We start from the raw sequence: 15,961 nt of genomic DNA, 5'->3' as shown, positions 1-15,961 counted from the left end.
TTATTATTATTATTATTATTATTATTATTATTATTATTATTATTTTGCAATGGGTTGTTTTTGTGATCTTTTTGTGCTGAATTGACACACTACTAAATTATAATCCCCATTCTATCAAAATGACCTTTAGTATTCTAGTTATAATCTCCGTGAAATACAGAAGGGCAGGAAGTGATCTGTCTGTTTACTATTCTATCATGCTTATACTCTGCTTTTCTTCTTAATTACAGAATTCAGGATTTGATAGACACTTATATTCTTCATCAAAACTCCAAACCCTATAATGCTTTTCCTCCCTGTCTCTCTTCATGGAGTTTCCATGGCAGTAGTTTTAAGAGATAAAATATTTCATGCCAAATTTAAATAAATAAGCAAACATAAATAAATGTATAAATATCGTGTATAACTCCAGATATAGTGTAAGTGGAATACAGTGAGACTACTTTGTAAAGTGAGTGATAATACACACTTTCAACTAGCCAGTTCTTAATTCTCTTGGTGATAGAGCCAATATTCTCATTTGAAAGGGTCCATCTTGATCCACTTTCTTTCTCTTGTAATTAAAATCTGACACCTTTATATCTCCATCTACAGGAAAGATATTGATTTGATATTGGTTTAGAGTAGTATTGGGTGCAATAATTGTTCCTGGGCTCATTTTGCTAATGCTTATCCTTTCAACAATCTGCCAGATAATGGTCATTTAAACAGGAAACACTCTAATTACAATGTGGCTTTCACCATTGGGGTTTATTCTCAATGATATTCTGACAAAATGTTCTAAGACTAAAATCTTTCATTAAAAAAGAATGCTGTGGAATTGGAGTCAAGCAATCCTTGATTTAGACCTACAGAGTCCTTGGAGGTGATTGAATGCATCCTGTTCACTGGTCAGATTAAGAAACTGAGTCTAATAGAATTTGGTCTACATAGTGCATGTTCATGCAAATTTAGAACAGGATAAAATGGCCTAGAAATATGCCAAGTGATGATGGGAAGAGAATTGAATTTTTTTTAAATGCCAAAAATACAAAGAGAATAATGGAAACATTTAAAATGGGGCAATTACTATGTTTCCCATTTAAATATCTTGATAAATATTCAGAAAGGGAAAGGTCCTTAGAATTTACATTGTTTCTCATTTAACCAATGAGAAAACTAAGGAACAATGAAGAATTTCTGCCTCTCCTGAGTTTGTCTACCTAGTTAGTAGAAATAAAGTTAGGATTCAGATCTCATTTTCTCTGGTCCGATATTGTGTCTTCTATGACGTAGTCTGTTTCCCAAACAATGAAAAGTCCAAGAGCGCTTATTCAAATCTAATCAAAAAACATTTATTAAGTGATAACTACTTGTAACAGTTTGCATAATAAAACAAAAAATGACCAGATTTTTTCTGAAGAAACTCTCCTCTCTATTCCAACATCAAACCAATTTATCAATTCTTAATGATTTTCAAAATTATAGAAAATGAAAAGTAATAGTGGCCAACCAATTGCAGTAGCATACCTGTTTTAGCACTATATTAAATAATTTGTAGTAACACCATAATCTTACCTAATTTCATTTAGCACTTCATAATTCAACAACTGTACTTAATGATGAAATAACTTTTGGGTTAAAATTGTTAAGGTGATTATTCTTCAAAATTTTAGGTAAGGTAAACTCAAAACATTTTGATTATATATATATATATATATATATATATATATATATATATATATATATATATATATATATATATATATATACACACATATATATGTATGTATGTATCATTATGCTGGTCACATAGAGATAAAAGACATACCTGCTGAAGATGCTACCTTCAGTGACCATACAATCTAAATGATGTCATGACATACAACTGTACATAAATTAGAATTGGAGTATCATATAACTGAAAAGAGGAGATCTAGTTCTGAGAAATGTAATAAGGGAGAAATATATGACTGCATGACGTTGGACAACTTATTCTTCACATCTCAATTTTCTTATGTCTAAAATATGGATGGTAATAGAAGCTATCATTTAGATTTGTTTTAAGGAGTAAATGAAATGGCATATGGAAATATTATTTTACAACAACAACTACTACTACTACTACTACTACTACTACTACTACTACTACTTCTACTACTTCTACTACTACTATTACTACTACTAATACTAATTTCACTTTATTGGTCAGGTGGCACTTGAGTTAAGGCTTAAAAATAAGATTACATACATTTGGGAATAAATTTTTCCGTTATTCAGCTAAGCACAGCTTCATAAGTCAGGGCTTTTCTCCTGACAAGGGAACAATGCAACTCATTTTAAATAAAATCACAACATCATTCATGTTATCACTATCAAAATAAATGTGCCTTAGTTAACAATACTGAGCTATCATTTGTGAATACCTAAGTATAATTTATCAAGTAAAAGTCCAAAGCTTTACACTTCCAAGTACCTTCTGAAAGGGCAAAACCTCATGAAAAAAATCAATGCATTCATTAGAAAAGATTTGAATTAGATCAAAATTTTTCCTACCAGAACTTCTAAAAGCCTAACCTCCCAAATCAATAGGAAATTGATAGAGTAATCAAGCGTCATTCACTAATAAATTAATTCACTAATAAAAAGAGTCATTCAAGGAAATGAAGCCATGAATTTCAAGATAATAAATTCAAATTACAAATGGTCTGGAAATTGTGTTCAAAAATCACTAAAAATCAGAAAAATCTAAATTCACATAAGTCAGATGTTACCTTACATTGATCAAGTTAGTCAAGATGGGAAAAAATGGTAATTCAATGATATAGAGACAACGAGAAGGCAGGCACAGCAATTTACTGCTGATAGAGCTTTGAAGTGGTCCAGCTATTCTGGGAAACGATTTGGGATTATCCAAGAAAAGTTATTCATCTGTTTATAACATTTTACCCAGAGATTCCCATGCTGGACTTCTAACCCAAAAAGATTGATGACCATAAGAAAAAATCCATTTATACAAAATATACATCATATCATTATTTGTGATAAGAAGCTGTAATAATACATGCCTCATGACTAGAAAATGACTGAACAAAGTATGATATATGAGTATAATACAACAGTATTGTGTTATATAAAAATGACAAAAATGAAAAATTCACAGTAACATGGGACTTGTATGAAGAGAAACCAAGTGAAAAATACCTAAAATGCCATTACATAAAAGGGCTGCAGCAATGTATATGGACAAGAATAAGCAATGTACTTTGTTGTTTAATTAATTTTTCGATCATGTCTGATTCTTCATGAACCCATTTGCAGTTTTCTTGGCAAAGATAGTGGAGTGGTGTGCCATTTCCTTCTTCAAAACAGTGACCTATATTGTCGTAAAACGCCCAGAGTTAAAGGATGTATCCTTCTGCAACACAGAAGACAAACTACCGAATACTAACTATATACTAACTAACTATGCTTATCTAGAAATCCATAATTCACAAAAATTACAAGAAATGTATATTATTATTCACACTAACAAGCCATATTACTTAACTGTTTTAAATGGATGTAGTGTGTGTGTATGTGTGTGCATGTGTAGTCATTAGTGATCACTTTCAACAACTAACTTTCATTAAGCACTTACATGCCAATTACTATGCCAAGACAAAGACCAAAGAGAGGAGAGAGGAAATGTTCCCTTCCCTCAAGAAGTATACCTTCTAATGAGGGAGAACCCATAGAAGGAGTTAATTCCAGAGAAAAGGAACAAGAACGTGGGAGTGAGGATATGGCTCTTGTAGAAAGTAAATTTGAGCTAAGTCTTGAGGGAAGTAAGGGAAAAACAGGAAGTGTATGGCAAGGAAGGAGAAAGTTCAAGACATGATGGAAAACAAGAGAAAATACGGAGAGCTGGGAGAGAGGATATCCTGTGTGAGTTATAATAGTCCAGTATTCCAAAATTGTAGAGTATTTGTAAGACAGAATAGCATAAGGAGACTGAAAATGAAAAAAAAAAAACCAACAAAAACAAGCAAGTTTTGAAGGGCTTTAAAATCCAGAGCACTTTCTACTTGTAGGTAATAGGAAATCAATAGAGTAGGGGAATATTATGTAAGATGTACTTTAGGAAGATCACTTCGGCAGCTGAGTGGGAAATGGGACTAGAAGAGGGTAAAATTTGAGGTAGAAAGGTCAACCAGAAGAGTATTGAAATATCACAGGTATGAGTTGATAAGAGTAGGTGCCAGTGGAGCAGCTGGGTAAGTGGGAAGAGTGGAGTGTGTCTGAGAACTTCTGTGAGGATAGAAGGGGCAAGATTTGATTCTCAACTGGATACTGAGATGAGGATGTCTGAAGAGTTAAAGCTGACACTAAGATTTCCAACCTGGTAAAGAAAAGAAAAAGGAACCCTCAAAATAACATGGAAGTTAGGAAGGGGAGAGACTGGGAGGATTGTGAATTTATTTCGGATATGCTGAGTTTGAGATTTCTACAGGATATCCAGTTCAATATTTCCAATGGGAAGTTAATGTGAGACTGAAGATCAGGAAAGGGATAAAGGCTTGAATACATAGAACTAATCATCAAATGCATAGAGATGATTATCAAATTTGTGGGAGTTGATGGGATCACAAAATACAATTATATGGAAGGATACTGCTATTTTTTGCTTGTCCTTTGGAATAACAGAATAACTAATCCATCAGGAACATGATGTCTTGAATTGCAAGCTAATTGAACTTAAGTGAGGCATGGCTGTTCAAGGACACCAGCCTTACTCTCTCCTCCGGAGCTATATGAGTTCAATGGCAAGATATAAATTAGAATGACTGGAGATGGCCTCGTGGATGCAGTGGGAGACCTTAGCCTTTTTTAAACTAAAGTCTTTCCCAGGTATGGAAGGGTAGAGGGAAGAGGGTCTAACACAGAGCCGTAAGGAACTCACAGGTAAGTGAGCATGACGTAAAAGGAGAATGAGGGCAACCAGGTAGAGGAGTAGATAAAGCACTGGGCCTGGAGTCAGGAAGACTCATCTTCCTGAGTTCAAACCTGGCCTTAAATATTTACTATCTGTGTAATCCCGGACAAGTCACTTAATCATGTTTGTTTTTGCTCCTCATCTGTAAAATGAGCTAGAAGAGGAAGTGGAAAGCCACTCCAATATCTTGCCAAGAAAACCCAAATAGGGTCACAAAGAGCCAGATATGACTGAACAACAACAAAGATTAAGAAAATTTTGGAGAAGAAAGACTGAAGGAGAACCAGGAGGGAAAATTCAAGAGAAGATGGTGATCAACAGTATCGGTATGTTTGTTAAGTAATATGGTTTATTGAAAGAGAATGTAGTGGTTAAAAAAAGAAAGTTAATTTAGAATTTTATGCTACTATATTTGCATGACATTTGAAATTACACATTGTCTATTTCTCCGTGGAAAAATTAATTTCTAAACAGGATATATTGAGCAAGAAGGTTATGTGTGTGCACTTGTGTGCACATACTCCTTGCTTGATATATTTTGGTCCCTTTACATATGTAATAAAGCTATTGCCTTTCATCAATGTTTACAAAATAATTAACCATGAAAACTGAATTATAAGTTCGAGACAGAAAATATTCTAGTGATTTTGGCTATTACTTCTTAAATTATCCATATAACATTAATACCTATAAAAAATATGGTTTATTTTCATGGTCAAAGTTTCTCAGAGGTAAAGCAGATTGAAAGGAATTGATTGTTCTTAAAAGTGAAATTGTGAAAAAAAATGTTACTTATTCTGATAGAAAGAATAGTCATCTGAATGGATCAATATGGCTAGAAAAGAAAATATCCAGTGCCTTTATATTTCTAAAGGGCACATATGCCATGTGGAAGATGTAGCATATAAGAAAGGAAAAATGCAAAAAAGAATCATAGAATTGAAAAAATACCATCAAAAAATAAACATGCAACATGAACTGAGTTTGTCAAATATGCCAAGGAGCCAGTATACCTGGATGAAGGATATGAACAGCAGGGTCTAGACCTACTCCTTGGAGATATATGGTCTAATGTCACCAGATAAAAGTAAAAACAGAAACAACTCCAAATTTAATTGTTTTCTCTACTGAGAAGAATGTTCACATCTGGAAGACTAAAACAAATATTGTCAAAAGAAAACTGTAGCTGAAGAAAAAATTAGAAAGCAGGAATAGAATGACATGATGTTTTAAATGAATTCATGTCTCCAGGACTTGACACATTGGACTCTAGAAAACTGACAGTATTTATATCTATGTAGCTGGGCCTACTCCCATTCAAATTTGTTGATGAATACTGAAGAATCAAAGCATTGTTACAAAGCAATTTGTTTGTCATTTCTTATAATCTTATAGTCCAATAGTATTCCATCTCAGTCATATGTTGCCATTACCCAATTGAAGGTCATCTCCTCAATTTCTATTTCTTTGCCAACACAAAAAGAAGTGATATAAATATTTTTGCACATATAGGTTCTTTTCAATTTTCTTTGCTTTCTTTCATATACAGACCTAGTACTTGCATTCCTTGGTCAAAAGGGATCCACAGTTTTACAGACGTTTGGTCATAGTTCCAAATTGCTTTCCAAAATGCTTAAAGAAGTTCACAGTTCCACCAATAGTACATTACAGTCTCAGTATTTCCAGATCTCTTCCAGCTTCTAACATTTTTCCATTTCTATCATATTAGGCAAATTGATAGGTTTGAGGTGGTACCTCAGAGTTGTTTTACTTTGCATTTCTCTAATCAATGGTGATTTAGAGTGCTTTTTTCCCCAGATGACTATAGATAGCATTGATTTCTTGCTTGTTAATATCTTTTTACTATTTGTAATTTAGGAATGACTCATAAATTTGACTCATTTCTCTACATATTTGAGAAATTAGGCTTTTAATAGAGAAACTAGCTATAGAAAAAATTCCCAATCTCTTACTTTCCTTCAAGTTGTTTTACTTTTATGTAAAGGTTTTGTTTGTGCATAATTTTTTAATTAACGTAATCAAAATTATCCACTTAATATCCTGTAATGTTCTCTGTTTCTTGTTTGATAATAAATTCTTTCCTCATCCTGATATGATGAGGCAAATTGTTCCATGGTTCTCTCATTTGTTGCTGATAACCTTTTGGTCTAAATCTTACTTTACTTTAGTGTGAGATGTTAGTCTATACCTAGTTTCTATCAAGCTACTTTTAAGTTTTCCCTGCATATGTTTTTTGTCAAATAGTATGTTCTTGTCCCAAAAAGCTGGGTTGTTTGTTTTTTTTTGTTGTTGTTGTTGTTTTTTTTAATCAAACCCTAAATGACTATGGTTGGTTACTGCTATTTATCATGTACATAATCTATTCCACTCATCTACCATTCTGTTCCTTGAAGAGTGCCACTTTATTTTGATGATTACTGCTTTGTAATACAAACTGAGACATGGTATGGCTAGGCCACTTTCCTTCACATTTTCCAAAAAAAAAAATAATTCCCTTGATGTTCTTGACCTATTATTCTTACAGATGAATTTTGTTATTGTTTTTTCTAGTTCTATAAAATAATTTTTAGTAGTTGTATCGTATTGCACTGAATAAGGAAATTATAGAATTGTTACCTTTATTATATTGGCTTATCCTAAGCATGAGCAATTAATATTTCTCCAATTGTTTAGATATTATTTTGTGTGAGGTATTTTCTGATTGTTTTTATAATTCCTGGGTTTGTCTTGGCAGGTAAATATTGATGATTTATGTGGATTTATTTTACATCCTCCAACACTGCTGAAATTGTTAATTGTTTAAACTAGTTTTAATTTTAGATGACTCTCTAGGATTCTCCAAATATACTATTATATCATGAGCAAAGAGTAATACTTTTGTTTTATCCTCCTTTATTTTAATTCTTTCTGTGTCTTTTCCTCCTCTTATTCCTATAGTCAACATTTCTATTACAATGTTGAAAAATAGTGTTCATAATGGACAAACTTGTTTCATCCCCTGATCTTAATGAGAAGGCTTCTAGCTCATCCTCATTATGGATGATGCTTGCTGATGGTTTTCTTTAGATAGTATTTATTTTGAGGAAAGTTCCATTTATTCCTATTATTTCTAGTGTTTTAATAAGAATAAATGTCATATTTTTTTAAAATTCTGTATCTATAAAGATACTGATATGATATTTTTGGTGTTTTATTAGTAGTATGATCTATTATGTTGCTAGCTTTCCTTATATCAAACCAGTCCTGTATTCCTGGTTAAATCCTGTTATAAACCTAGTCATAATGTATGATCTTTGTGATATATGGCTATAATCTCCTTGCTACTGTTATGTTTAATTTTTTCCATCAATATTCATTAGGGAAATTGGTTTATGGTTTTCTTTATCTGTTTTTACTATTCCTGGTCAGGTCTCAGAATCATATGCGTATCATAAAAGGTATTTGGCCAGACTCTCTGCCTAACTTTCCAAAGTTTTATATAGGATTAAGAGTAATTGTTCCTTAAATGTTTGGTAGAGTTTGCTTTTGGATCCATCTAGTCTTGGGGAAATATTTTTTAGGCAGTTCATTGATGGCTTGTTCAATTTCTTTTTCTAATATGGTATTATTTAAGTAGTCTATTTCCTCTTGTGTTAATCTGAGCAATTTCTATGTTCATAAGTATTTATCTATTTCACTTAGATTGTTAGATTTATTAACATATAATTGTACAAAATGGCTCCAAATATGTTTTAATTTAATCTTCATTGGTGGTACTTTCACTCTTGTCATTTTTACAGTGATAATTTGAGTTTTCTTCTTTCTTTTTCTTAATCAAATTAACCAAGAATTTAACTATTTTATTGGTTTTCTATAAAACCAGATCCTAGTTTTTTGTATTACTTCAATGATTTCAATCTTATTCATCTTTCCTTTGACTTTCAGGATTTCTGATTGGTGTTTAACTAAGAATTTTTAATTTTTTCTTTTTCTACTTATTGTTTTTAATTTCACGACCAGTTCTCTGAATTGCTCTTTGTTTTATTGATATAAGCACTTAGATAAATAAAGATTTCCCTAAGCACTGCTTTGGCTGTAACCCATAAATTTATACATCTTGTCTCATTGTTGCCATTCTCTTTAATAAAATTATTTGTTGTTTCTATAATTTGTTCTTTGCACCATTCAGGTTTTTTTTAGGATTATTTACTTTGGAATTTTTTTAACCTATTTCGCCATAGCCCATTACTGAATGCATTTTATTTCATTATGGTCTGAAGAGGATGCATTTAAACTCCTTTTCTGCATTTTGGTTGTGAGGTTTTTATGCCTTGATACATAGTATTTTTTTTTTCCTTCAGGTGCTATTGACTACTAAGAAATAGGTATATTCCTTTCTATTCCCATTCAGTTTTCTCCAGAGGTCTTTCATAGTTAACTTTTCTTAAATTCTATTACTCTCTTTAACTTCTTTCTTGTTTTCTTTTAATTGCTGGATTTATCAGTTTTAGAAAGAGGGAGATTTAGGTCCTCTACTAGTATAGTTGTAATGTCTTTTTTTCCCTCCTATAACCTATTTAAAGCTTCCTTTAAGAATGTGGATGTTATACTATTTAGTGCATATTTGTTTAGTGTTGTTATTACTTCATTGTCCATGATACATTTTAACAAAAAGTTTCTTGTTTTCATATCTTTTAATTAGACTTAGTTTTTGCTTTTGTTTCATTTGAGATTATTTATACCCCTATGTTTTATTTTATTTTTTATTTAAGCACAATAGATTCTGCCCCAACCCCTTATTTTTATTGTGTGTGTGTCTCCCTGCTTCAAATTTATTTCTTATAAACAAAGGATCATTGGATTTTGGTTTCTGACCCATGCTACTATCTACTTTCCCTTTATGGGTGAGTTCACTTCATTCACATTTACAGTTAGGACTGTTAGCTGTGTATTTCCCTCCATCCTATCTTCCCCTGTTTATCCACCTCTCTCTCTCTTTTTACTTTTTGTCCTTCCTCAAAAATACATTTTGCTTCTGACTATTACGTCCCTTAATCCACCCTCTCTTCTATCACCCCTCCTTTTTATCCGTTCCCTTCCTACTTTCCTGTTGGGGGAGATGGATTTCTATACTCAACTGAGTGGATATGTTATTCCCTCTTTGAGCCAATTCTTAAGAGACTAAGGTTGAAGTTAGCCTGCTAATCCCCTATTTCTGACTCTGCTGTAATAATTCTTCCTTCTGCACTCCTTTAATGTGAAATAATTTTCCTGTCTTCCTTCCCCCTTCTCCCAGAGCATCTCCACTTCTCACCCCTTAATTAAAAAATAAACCACATCCCATCACAGTAAACTCATACCTGTGCCCTCTAACTATTTGCATACTCCTAACTACCCTAAAAATGAAAAGGTATTAGGAGTTGCAAGTACCATCTTCCCAGATAGGAATATAAATTGTTAAAACTCATTCAAGTACAGCTTTCTAAAAGAATGAAGATAGATAGATAGATAAATAGTTAGATAGATAGATGATAGATAGATGGATGGATGGATGGCAATTTTGATTGAAAAGGAATTGCTAATTCTACTAGCAATATAAATAATCATAGCACATTCTGAGAAAATATGTTCAAAATCCACACAATCTTGATAGGTATAATAAAGGAGACCCTGGACTACGATTCAAGAAATCGTAGTGACCATGGGCAAGTCACTTAACAATTTCAAGCCTCAGTTCCTTCTGCTAAAATTTTATTTATCATCTGTGATGTTGACTGTAACACTTAATTCATGATCCTATATAAACAATCACATTACTTTTATCAGAATTACTATTTCATATATTAAGGATATGAAAATTATAAAGATTTTATGAGTAAATATTTTGTCATACTTATCATGCTTTTAAAATACGTTGTGAATATTAAATTCTTATTTTTTACTTGAATAAAATAATGCATCAAATTATTGGTGTAGTTCACATAATAAAAATTGTTCAGAAGATTCTATTTTTCCCATCTAAAATCGAGTAACTGATTCAGTGGGTACATGGTATTAATTTAATCATCTACAACCACTAACACTCTCTTTGGACCTATCATAGCATTTTATTCATACTTTCTTAATGTTCATATTAAGGACCATGTCTTCTTTATCCTGTACAGCTTCCCCCATATGTAGCACAGTGTACAGTACACAATTGTCACTAAATCATTGTGGACTTAAAATCAAAAGTAGGGACATGAGTAATTCACTTTGGCTACACAGTAGAGTGAAAAAAGACGAATAGGACTGAAGAGAAATTGGGGTCAGACCGTTATTGGAACGTTAGAACGTTATTCATTTCATTTTGTAGACAATAAAGATCACATATCCAGCTTTTAGGAACCTGAGAAAACTTCTAGACCAACCCATTTCATTTAACACTTAAATAACATTTGGTTAACAAAGATTAAATGACTTTTCCAATAGCACATGGATAATAAGCAGCAGAGTAAATGTTTGAACCAATGTTTTCTGACTCTAAAGCCAAAGCTCTTTCCATTGTGCAATTCTAAGTACCATAACAAAAGCTAAAAACATAGACCAGTTATTCCTAGATGAGGAAAGGGGGAAATGATGGGAATTGGACCTGTATAATTGTATTAGTATATGAAACTGTTAATGAGTTAAGTGTCTCTACCTATGTAGCTTGTCATGAAGAAAGTTGACTAGATCCCAGAGAGGAGAAATGACTTGCTCAGGGTCTTCCAATCAGTTGGTATCCAAGCCAAGACGTGGACTCAGGTCTTCCTAGTTTCAAGACCACTTCACTATCCCTTAAACTTGTTAAAATTCATTGGAATTGAATATCCTTTATATAAATGTATTGGACTTTCAAAATTATTATAAATAAAATGCACTGGCAAAAGTGAAAAAAATAAAGTAAAAAATTTGCATGTAAGGGACATATGTATATATTCTTCCTAAAACAACTGCTTTAAGAAAAAAGACTTTAGAAAATGATAAAGTCCTAACTGTAAAGTGCTAACTACATCCTATTTTTTTTTTTCATATCAAGAGTCTAGTCCTGAGTGAAGAGGTCCCAAAGCATATTATTCAGCACAACATCACCACCATGTGGTGACTCTTTTTAAACCGCATGCTATAGTGGGGAACACATAAAATTACGAATTCTGGTAAAACTCTAAAATTATTTTACTCCCCTTTTCCCACAGGTAAAAATATTTCTTAATGACTAGAAATTTAATAGAATACACAAGATCACAAATGTGTAGAAATGTTCCTTGGGTTATAGCAGATATGGAGGTGTGGATTCATTTAGACAGGATGTCTAGTTATAATACTTGAATTTAGCATTTTAAATTGGAGGAGTAACTTTTCTTAACTGAGATTCATCTTGATTTGATAAGATTTAATAGAGCAGCCCTTTATCTACTTTATTTTCAATACTTCATACTGCATCAAAATCACTTAATGAACTTTTTAAAAAATCTGGTTAATGTTCAAAAAAAGTCTGAAAAATGATTATTTTAATTCATGTCAGATAGCTTTAAAGGGATAAGGGACCTTAGAGACAATTAAGTAAAACATGATCATTTCACAGAGGTGGAAACAGAAGCCAGAGGGGTTAGAAATTTTTTAAAAGGTCAAACAGCTAATACGTAGTAGAAAAAGCATTTGAACTCAAATGCTCTGATGCCAAGTCCAACTCTGTGCCCACTATAGCAGATAAATAATGATGGTGTAGAAGTCAGTCATAGAAAACAAAACTAGAGGCAATCAGAAGCATCACCAAAAAATAAAGGACTAGTTATTCATTGAGCTACTTTGCTTTGACACATGTCCCCCCTTTGTTATATAATACTACTAGTTCAACATTCTGTTAGTTTTCACCAACTTTAAGTCAAATCCCATAGTGGTATTCAATTAGCCTGTTAAGGTTAAACATATTGTTTATAAGCAGTCATGTTTTCTTTTCATCTAACTTTCTGATACAACAAAGAAGGTCTATTATAGCAGAAGGCAGGAGGACTATGCCTTTTCTCTCTAAAGACCATGAACAGGCATGACATCCTTTTATACAGTAGGAAAAATAGGCTGTTTATTAAATTATTACTGCTCAGACTGTGTCAGTCGCACAGGGAATACTCCAATCTAGTCAAGGACATATGTGTAGTACCACAATAAATGGTTAAGATGAGCCACAGAAGTAAACACAGCCTTGATCTTCAATTAACTCATAGGATTTGCAACCGGAGTTAGCCAGACTAGCAAACCATGGTAATCAAGTGTTCCCAATAATTACTACACCTCTACACAGCTGGGAAGAGAGGAAAATCTTACAGAGAAACTCACTTGCAGGATATTGTCAATTACTTTTCAGAAAACTTACAGGAAATACCTATAGTCACTCTCTTCTGTTCCTCCACTGAAACCAAAGATCCAAATGCATCAATCAGCTTTGTGAAATTCACAGTTCCAAAAAGACTTTCAGCAATCTTGTCAATGTCACTAGGAAGAGAAATGAACTTAAAGAATTATGTTCAAAATTACTTGGTTGCAGGCTCCTTCATTATGCTGTTCAAATTGTCCATTCTGATTTTTAATTTGTGAGTTGTCGTACTCTAATCTATGGATACCATTAGAGTATGGATGCCTGTTTGATTTGAGATTGGAATAAAACTCCTGAGTCATCCATTTTGAGCCAAGGAGTAGAGAAGGGGATACAATTGTTACCTGGACTTTTTATCATAGCTCAAACTAGCTTTAAGTAGAGACAGTAGCAAATTTAGAAGAGATTGCCCTTCCAACAGAGACATAGCGCAAAGGGCACATCAGACCACTGGGAGTAAAAGTGATAAAGTGAAATGAAATAAGGTCAGTTGTGAGACAAAAGCATGACTGGGGGAGTTATCCTCACTGGTAATTGAAAGTTGGTCTGTGTCCTCAAAAAGACATGCTCCTAAATATTCCTGACCCCCAAAATGTTTTCATTGAAGAACATTTACTGAACAGTAGTGGAATCCTCAATTCTTCTGGAGTTATTCCCCCAATAAAATGAGCTCTATGAAATAAATTAGTTTATTCATTTTAGCTCTGTGGATTAATAGTCTTGGAAGATACATTTCCATTTTCATCTCAAACTCAGAGCTTCGTCTCTAGTCATGACATGCACTCCTACTCAGCTCAAATCCTTTGCAGTACCCTGGCTCTTATGAACTTTTTCAATGTTAGATTACTCTTTTGTTTCCCCTGGATAAAATTCGGGCATGTCATCTCTACCCCAACTCTGACCATGAGCGTGTCAAGAGTTTGTCTCCAGGGTAGTTTTGGTAACAAGAAACATACATGAAGGCATCATAAAACATACCTTAGGAAAATCAAATCACATCAGTGCGAGGAAGCTCTAAATGGGAAAAGAAATGTGACAGGGCCTGTAGTAACAGACAGAGACTTAAACCCATGCTGAAAGTAACATGTGGAGGAGAAAATGAACCCAGACAAAGCTCTGAACATACAACTTAGTTATGGCATGGTGCAGTCCTGGAAGCAGAGAACTAGTGTCTTTTCAAAGGCTCTCTCTGCTTTACATAATAGCATGGGAATTGAAGTTCACATACAAGTACAAACTTATCACATTGCAGAAAACATCTGACATTTTTCTGCTTCCACAAATGAAATAGGAGAGAAAACATAACAGCAGCCTCTCTCCCAAGCCAAGTCTTACAAGATTGGAATACTAACTGGTTCATTTACTTCCCTGATTATAACATGCAGATATTAGGACTCAGGCAAGGAGCTTTTTCCTACTACACTTTGCTCAACACTATTGTTCCATTATCACATTCCTGTCTCGCAGGTTCTAAAAACCACCCAAGACTTTTGCATCATTAATTTGCCAAGCCAGGAGTGTTTTCAATCACCTTTCAATCACTGGCATGGAACAGTAGGTTAACTCACAGGCTCCCAGGATCATCAAATCCACTGTTTGTTAGTCTTCCTATGACCCTCTGTTCTTAAGATGGTCCTTCTTCTAGGTCCTTCTTCTAATTCCTACCATATGTTGAAGGAACAACCAGATGTCTAAATAAGAACTTTAGTCGAGGTTGGAACTAGAAATGGTTTTTACTGTCACAAATTAAATCTTTTCCCAGACACCAGGCACCGCTAAACAAGAAACAATCAAGGTTGGGGGAGAAGAACCACATATATATTTACAAATAGAAGACATACAGCAAGATGTTGCAGCCAGTGAATATGGGACCCCAAGGAAAACTTGTATGAGACAAACTTCTTTTTAATCCTCTTTGTTTTATTTTGGGAGGGGGGAAAGGGGAATCCTCTGATATCACTGGAGCTTCATCTGACTGATACTTTATTTATTTCTCACAATTTTTTTTCATATGGAAATATCACTTTAGTAAAAAAAAAAAGTTGAACCTTTGAAAAATTCACCTACAATCAACTTCCTCGCAGAGTTGAATCCCGCAGAACTGCAAAAGGGATGCCAAGCTATCATCTGCCCCAGTGGCAACTCCCCTTATGGTGAATGTGGGGGTGGGGATCCAAGAAGAGAGGAGGGAGTAGGATTAGGAGCAACACGAGGACCAGGAAGAGTACACAGTAGTCCTAACCCCAACAGCCCTCTGGGAATGTGAGCAGTGCCCTGGCAAGCTCGATAGTCACTCTTACCTTTCTTTCATCCCCTAGCACCAGCTGCGATGCCTCTGTTCACCTCTGCCCGCTGCTGCCTCTGTCCTTGCTGCCTGTGCCAGCTCCCTCCGAGGTTGGGCTTTCCGCAGCTCCCAGCCCGAGAGTCCAGGTCCCGCAGGCAGGCGGGCAGGCTCCCCGGTGCCAGGCTCTCCGCTGGCCGGTGGTTCCCAGGGGAAGAGCGAAGAGCGGGGTGTGAGCCCCACACAGACACCTTCTGACACCTTCCCACACACACTCCAGACAAGCCCTTCCTCAGAGGCTCCTTCCCAGCAGTCCCCCGAGCCTGGGCCA

The 15,961-nt window shown here is 34.2% G+C and overlaps 1 protein-coding gene across 1 annotated transcript in view; it reads right to left on the bottom strand.

Moving 5' to 3' along the window:
• Positions 1-15,733, bottom strand: part of PCDH15 (protocadherin related 15) — a 2,324,555-nt gene extending 2,308,822 nt beyond the window's left edge. Inside the window, exon 1 of the mRNA XM_072628920.1 lies at positions 15,650-15,733. The gene's annotated coding sequence lies outside the window, so the exon portion shown is untranslated. The remainder of the gene's footprint in view (positions 1-15,649) is intronic.
• Positions 15,734-15,961: the final 228 nt, after the last annotated feature.

Source organism: Notamacropus eugenii, chromosome 1, assembly GCF_028372415.1.
Source record: "Notamacropus eugenii isolate mMacEug1 chromosome 1, mMacEug1.pri_v2, whole genome shotgun sequence".
NCBI classification, from domain to species: domain Eukaryota; kingdom Metazoa; phylum Chordata; class Mammalia; order Diprotodontia; family Macropodidae; genus Notamacropus; species Notamacropus eugenii.
This window is presented reverse-complemented; position numbering and strand designations above follow the sequence as displayed.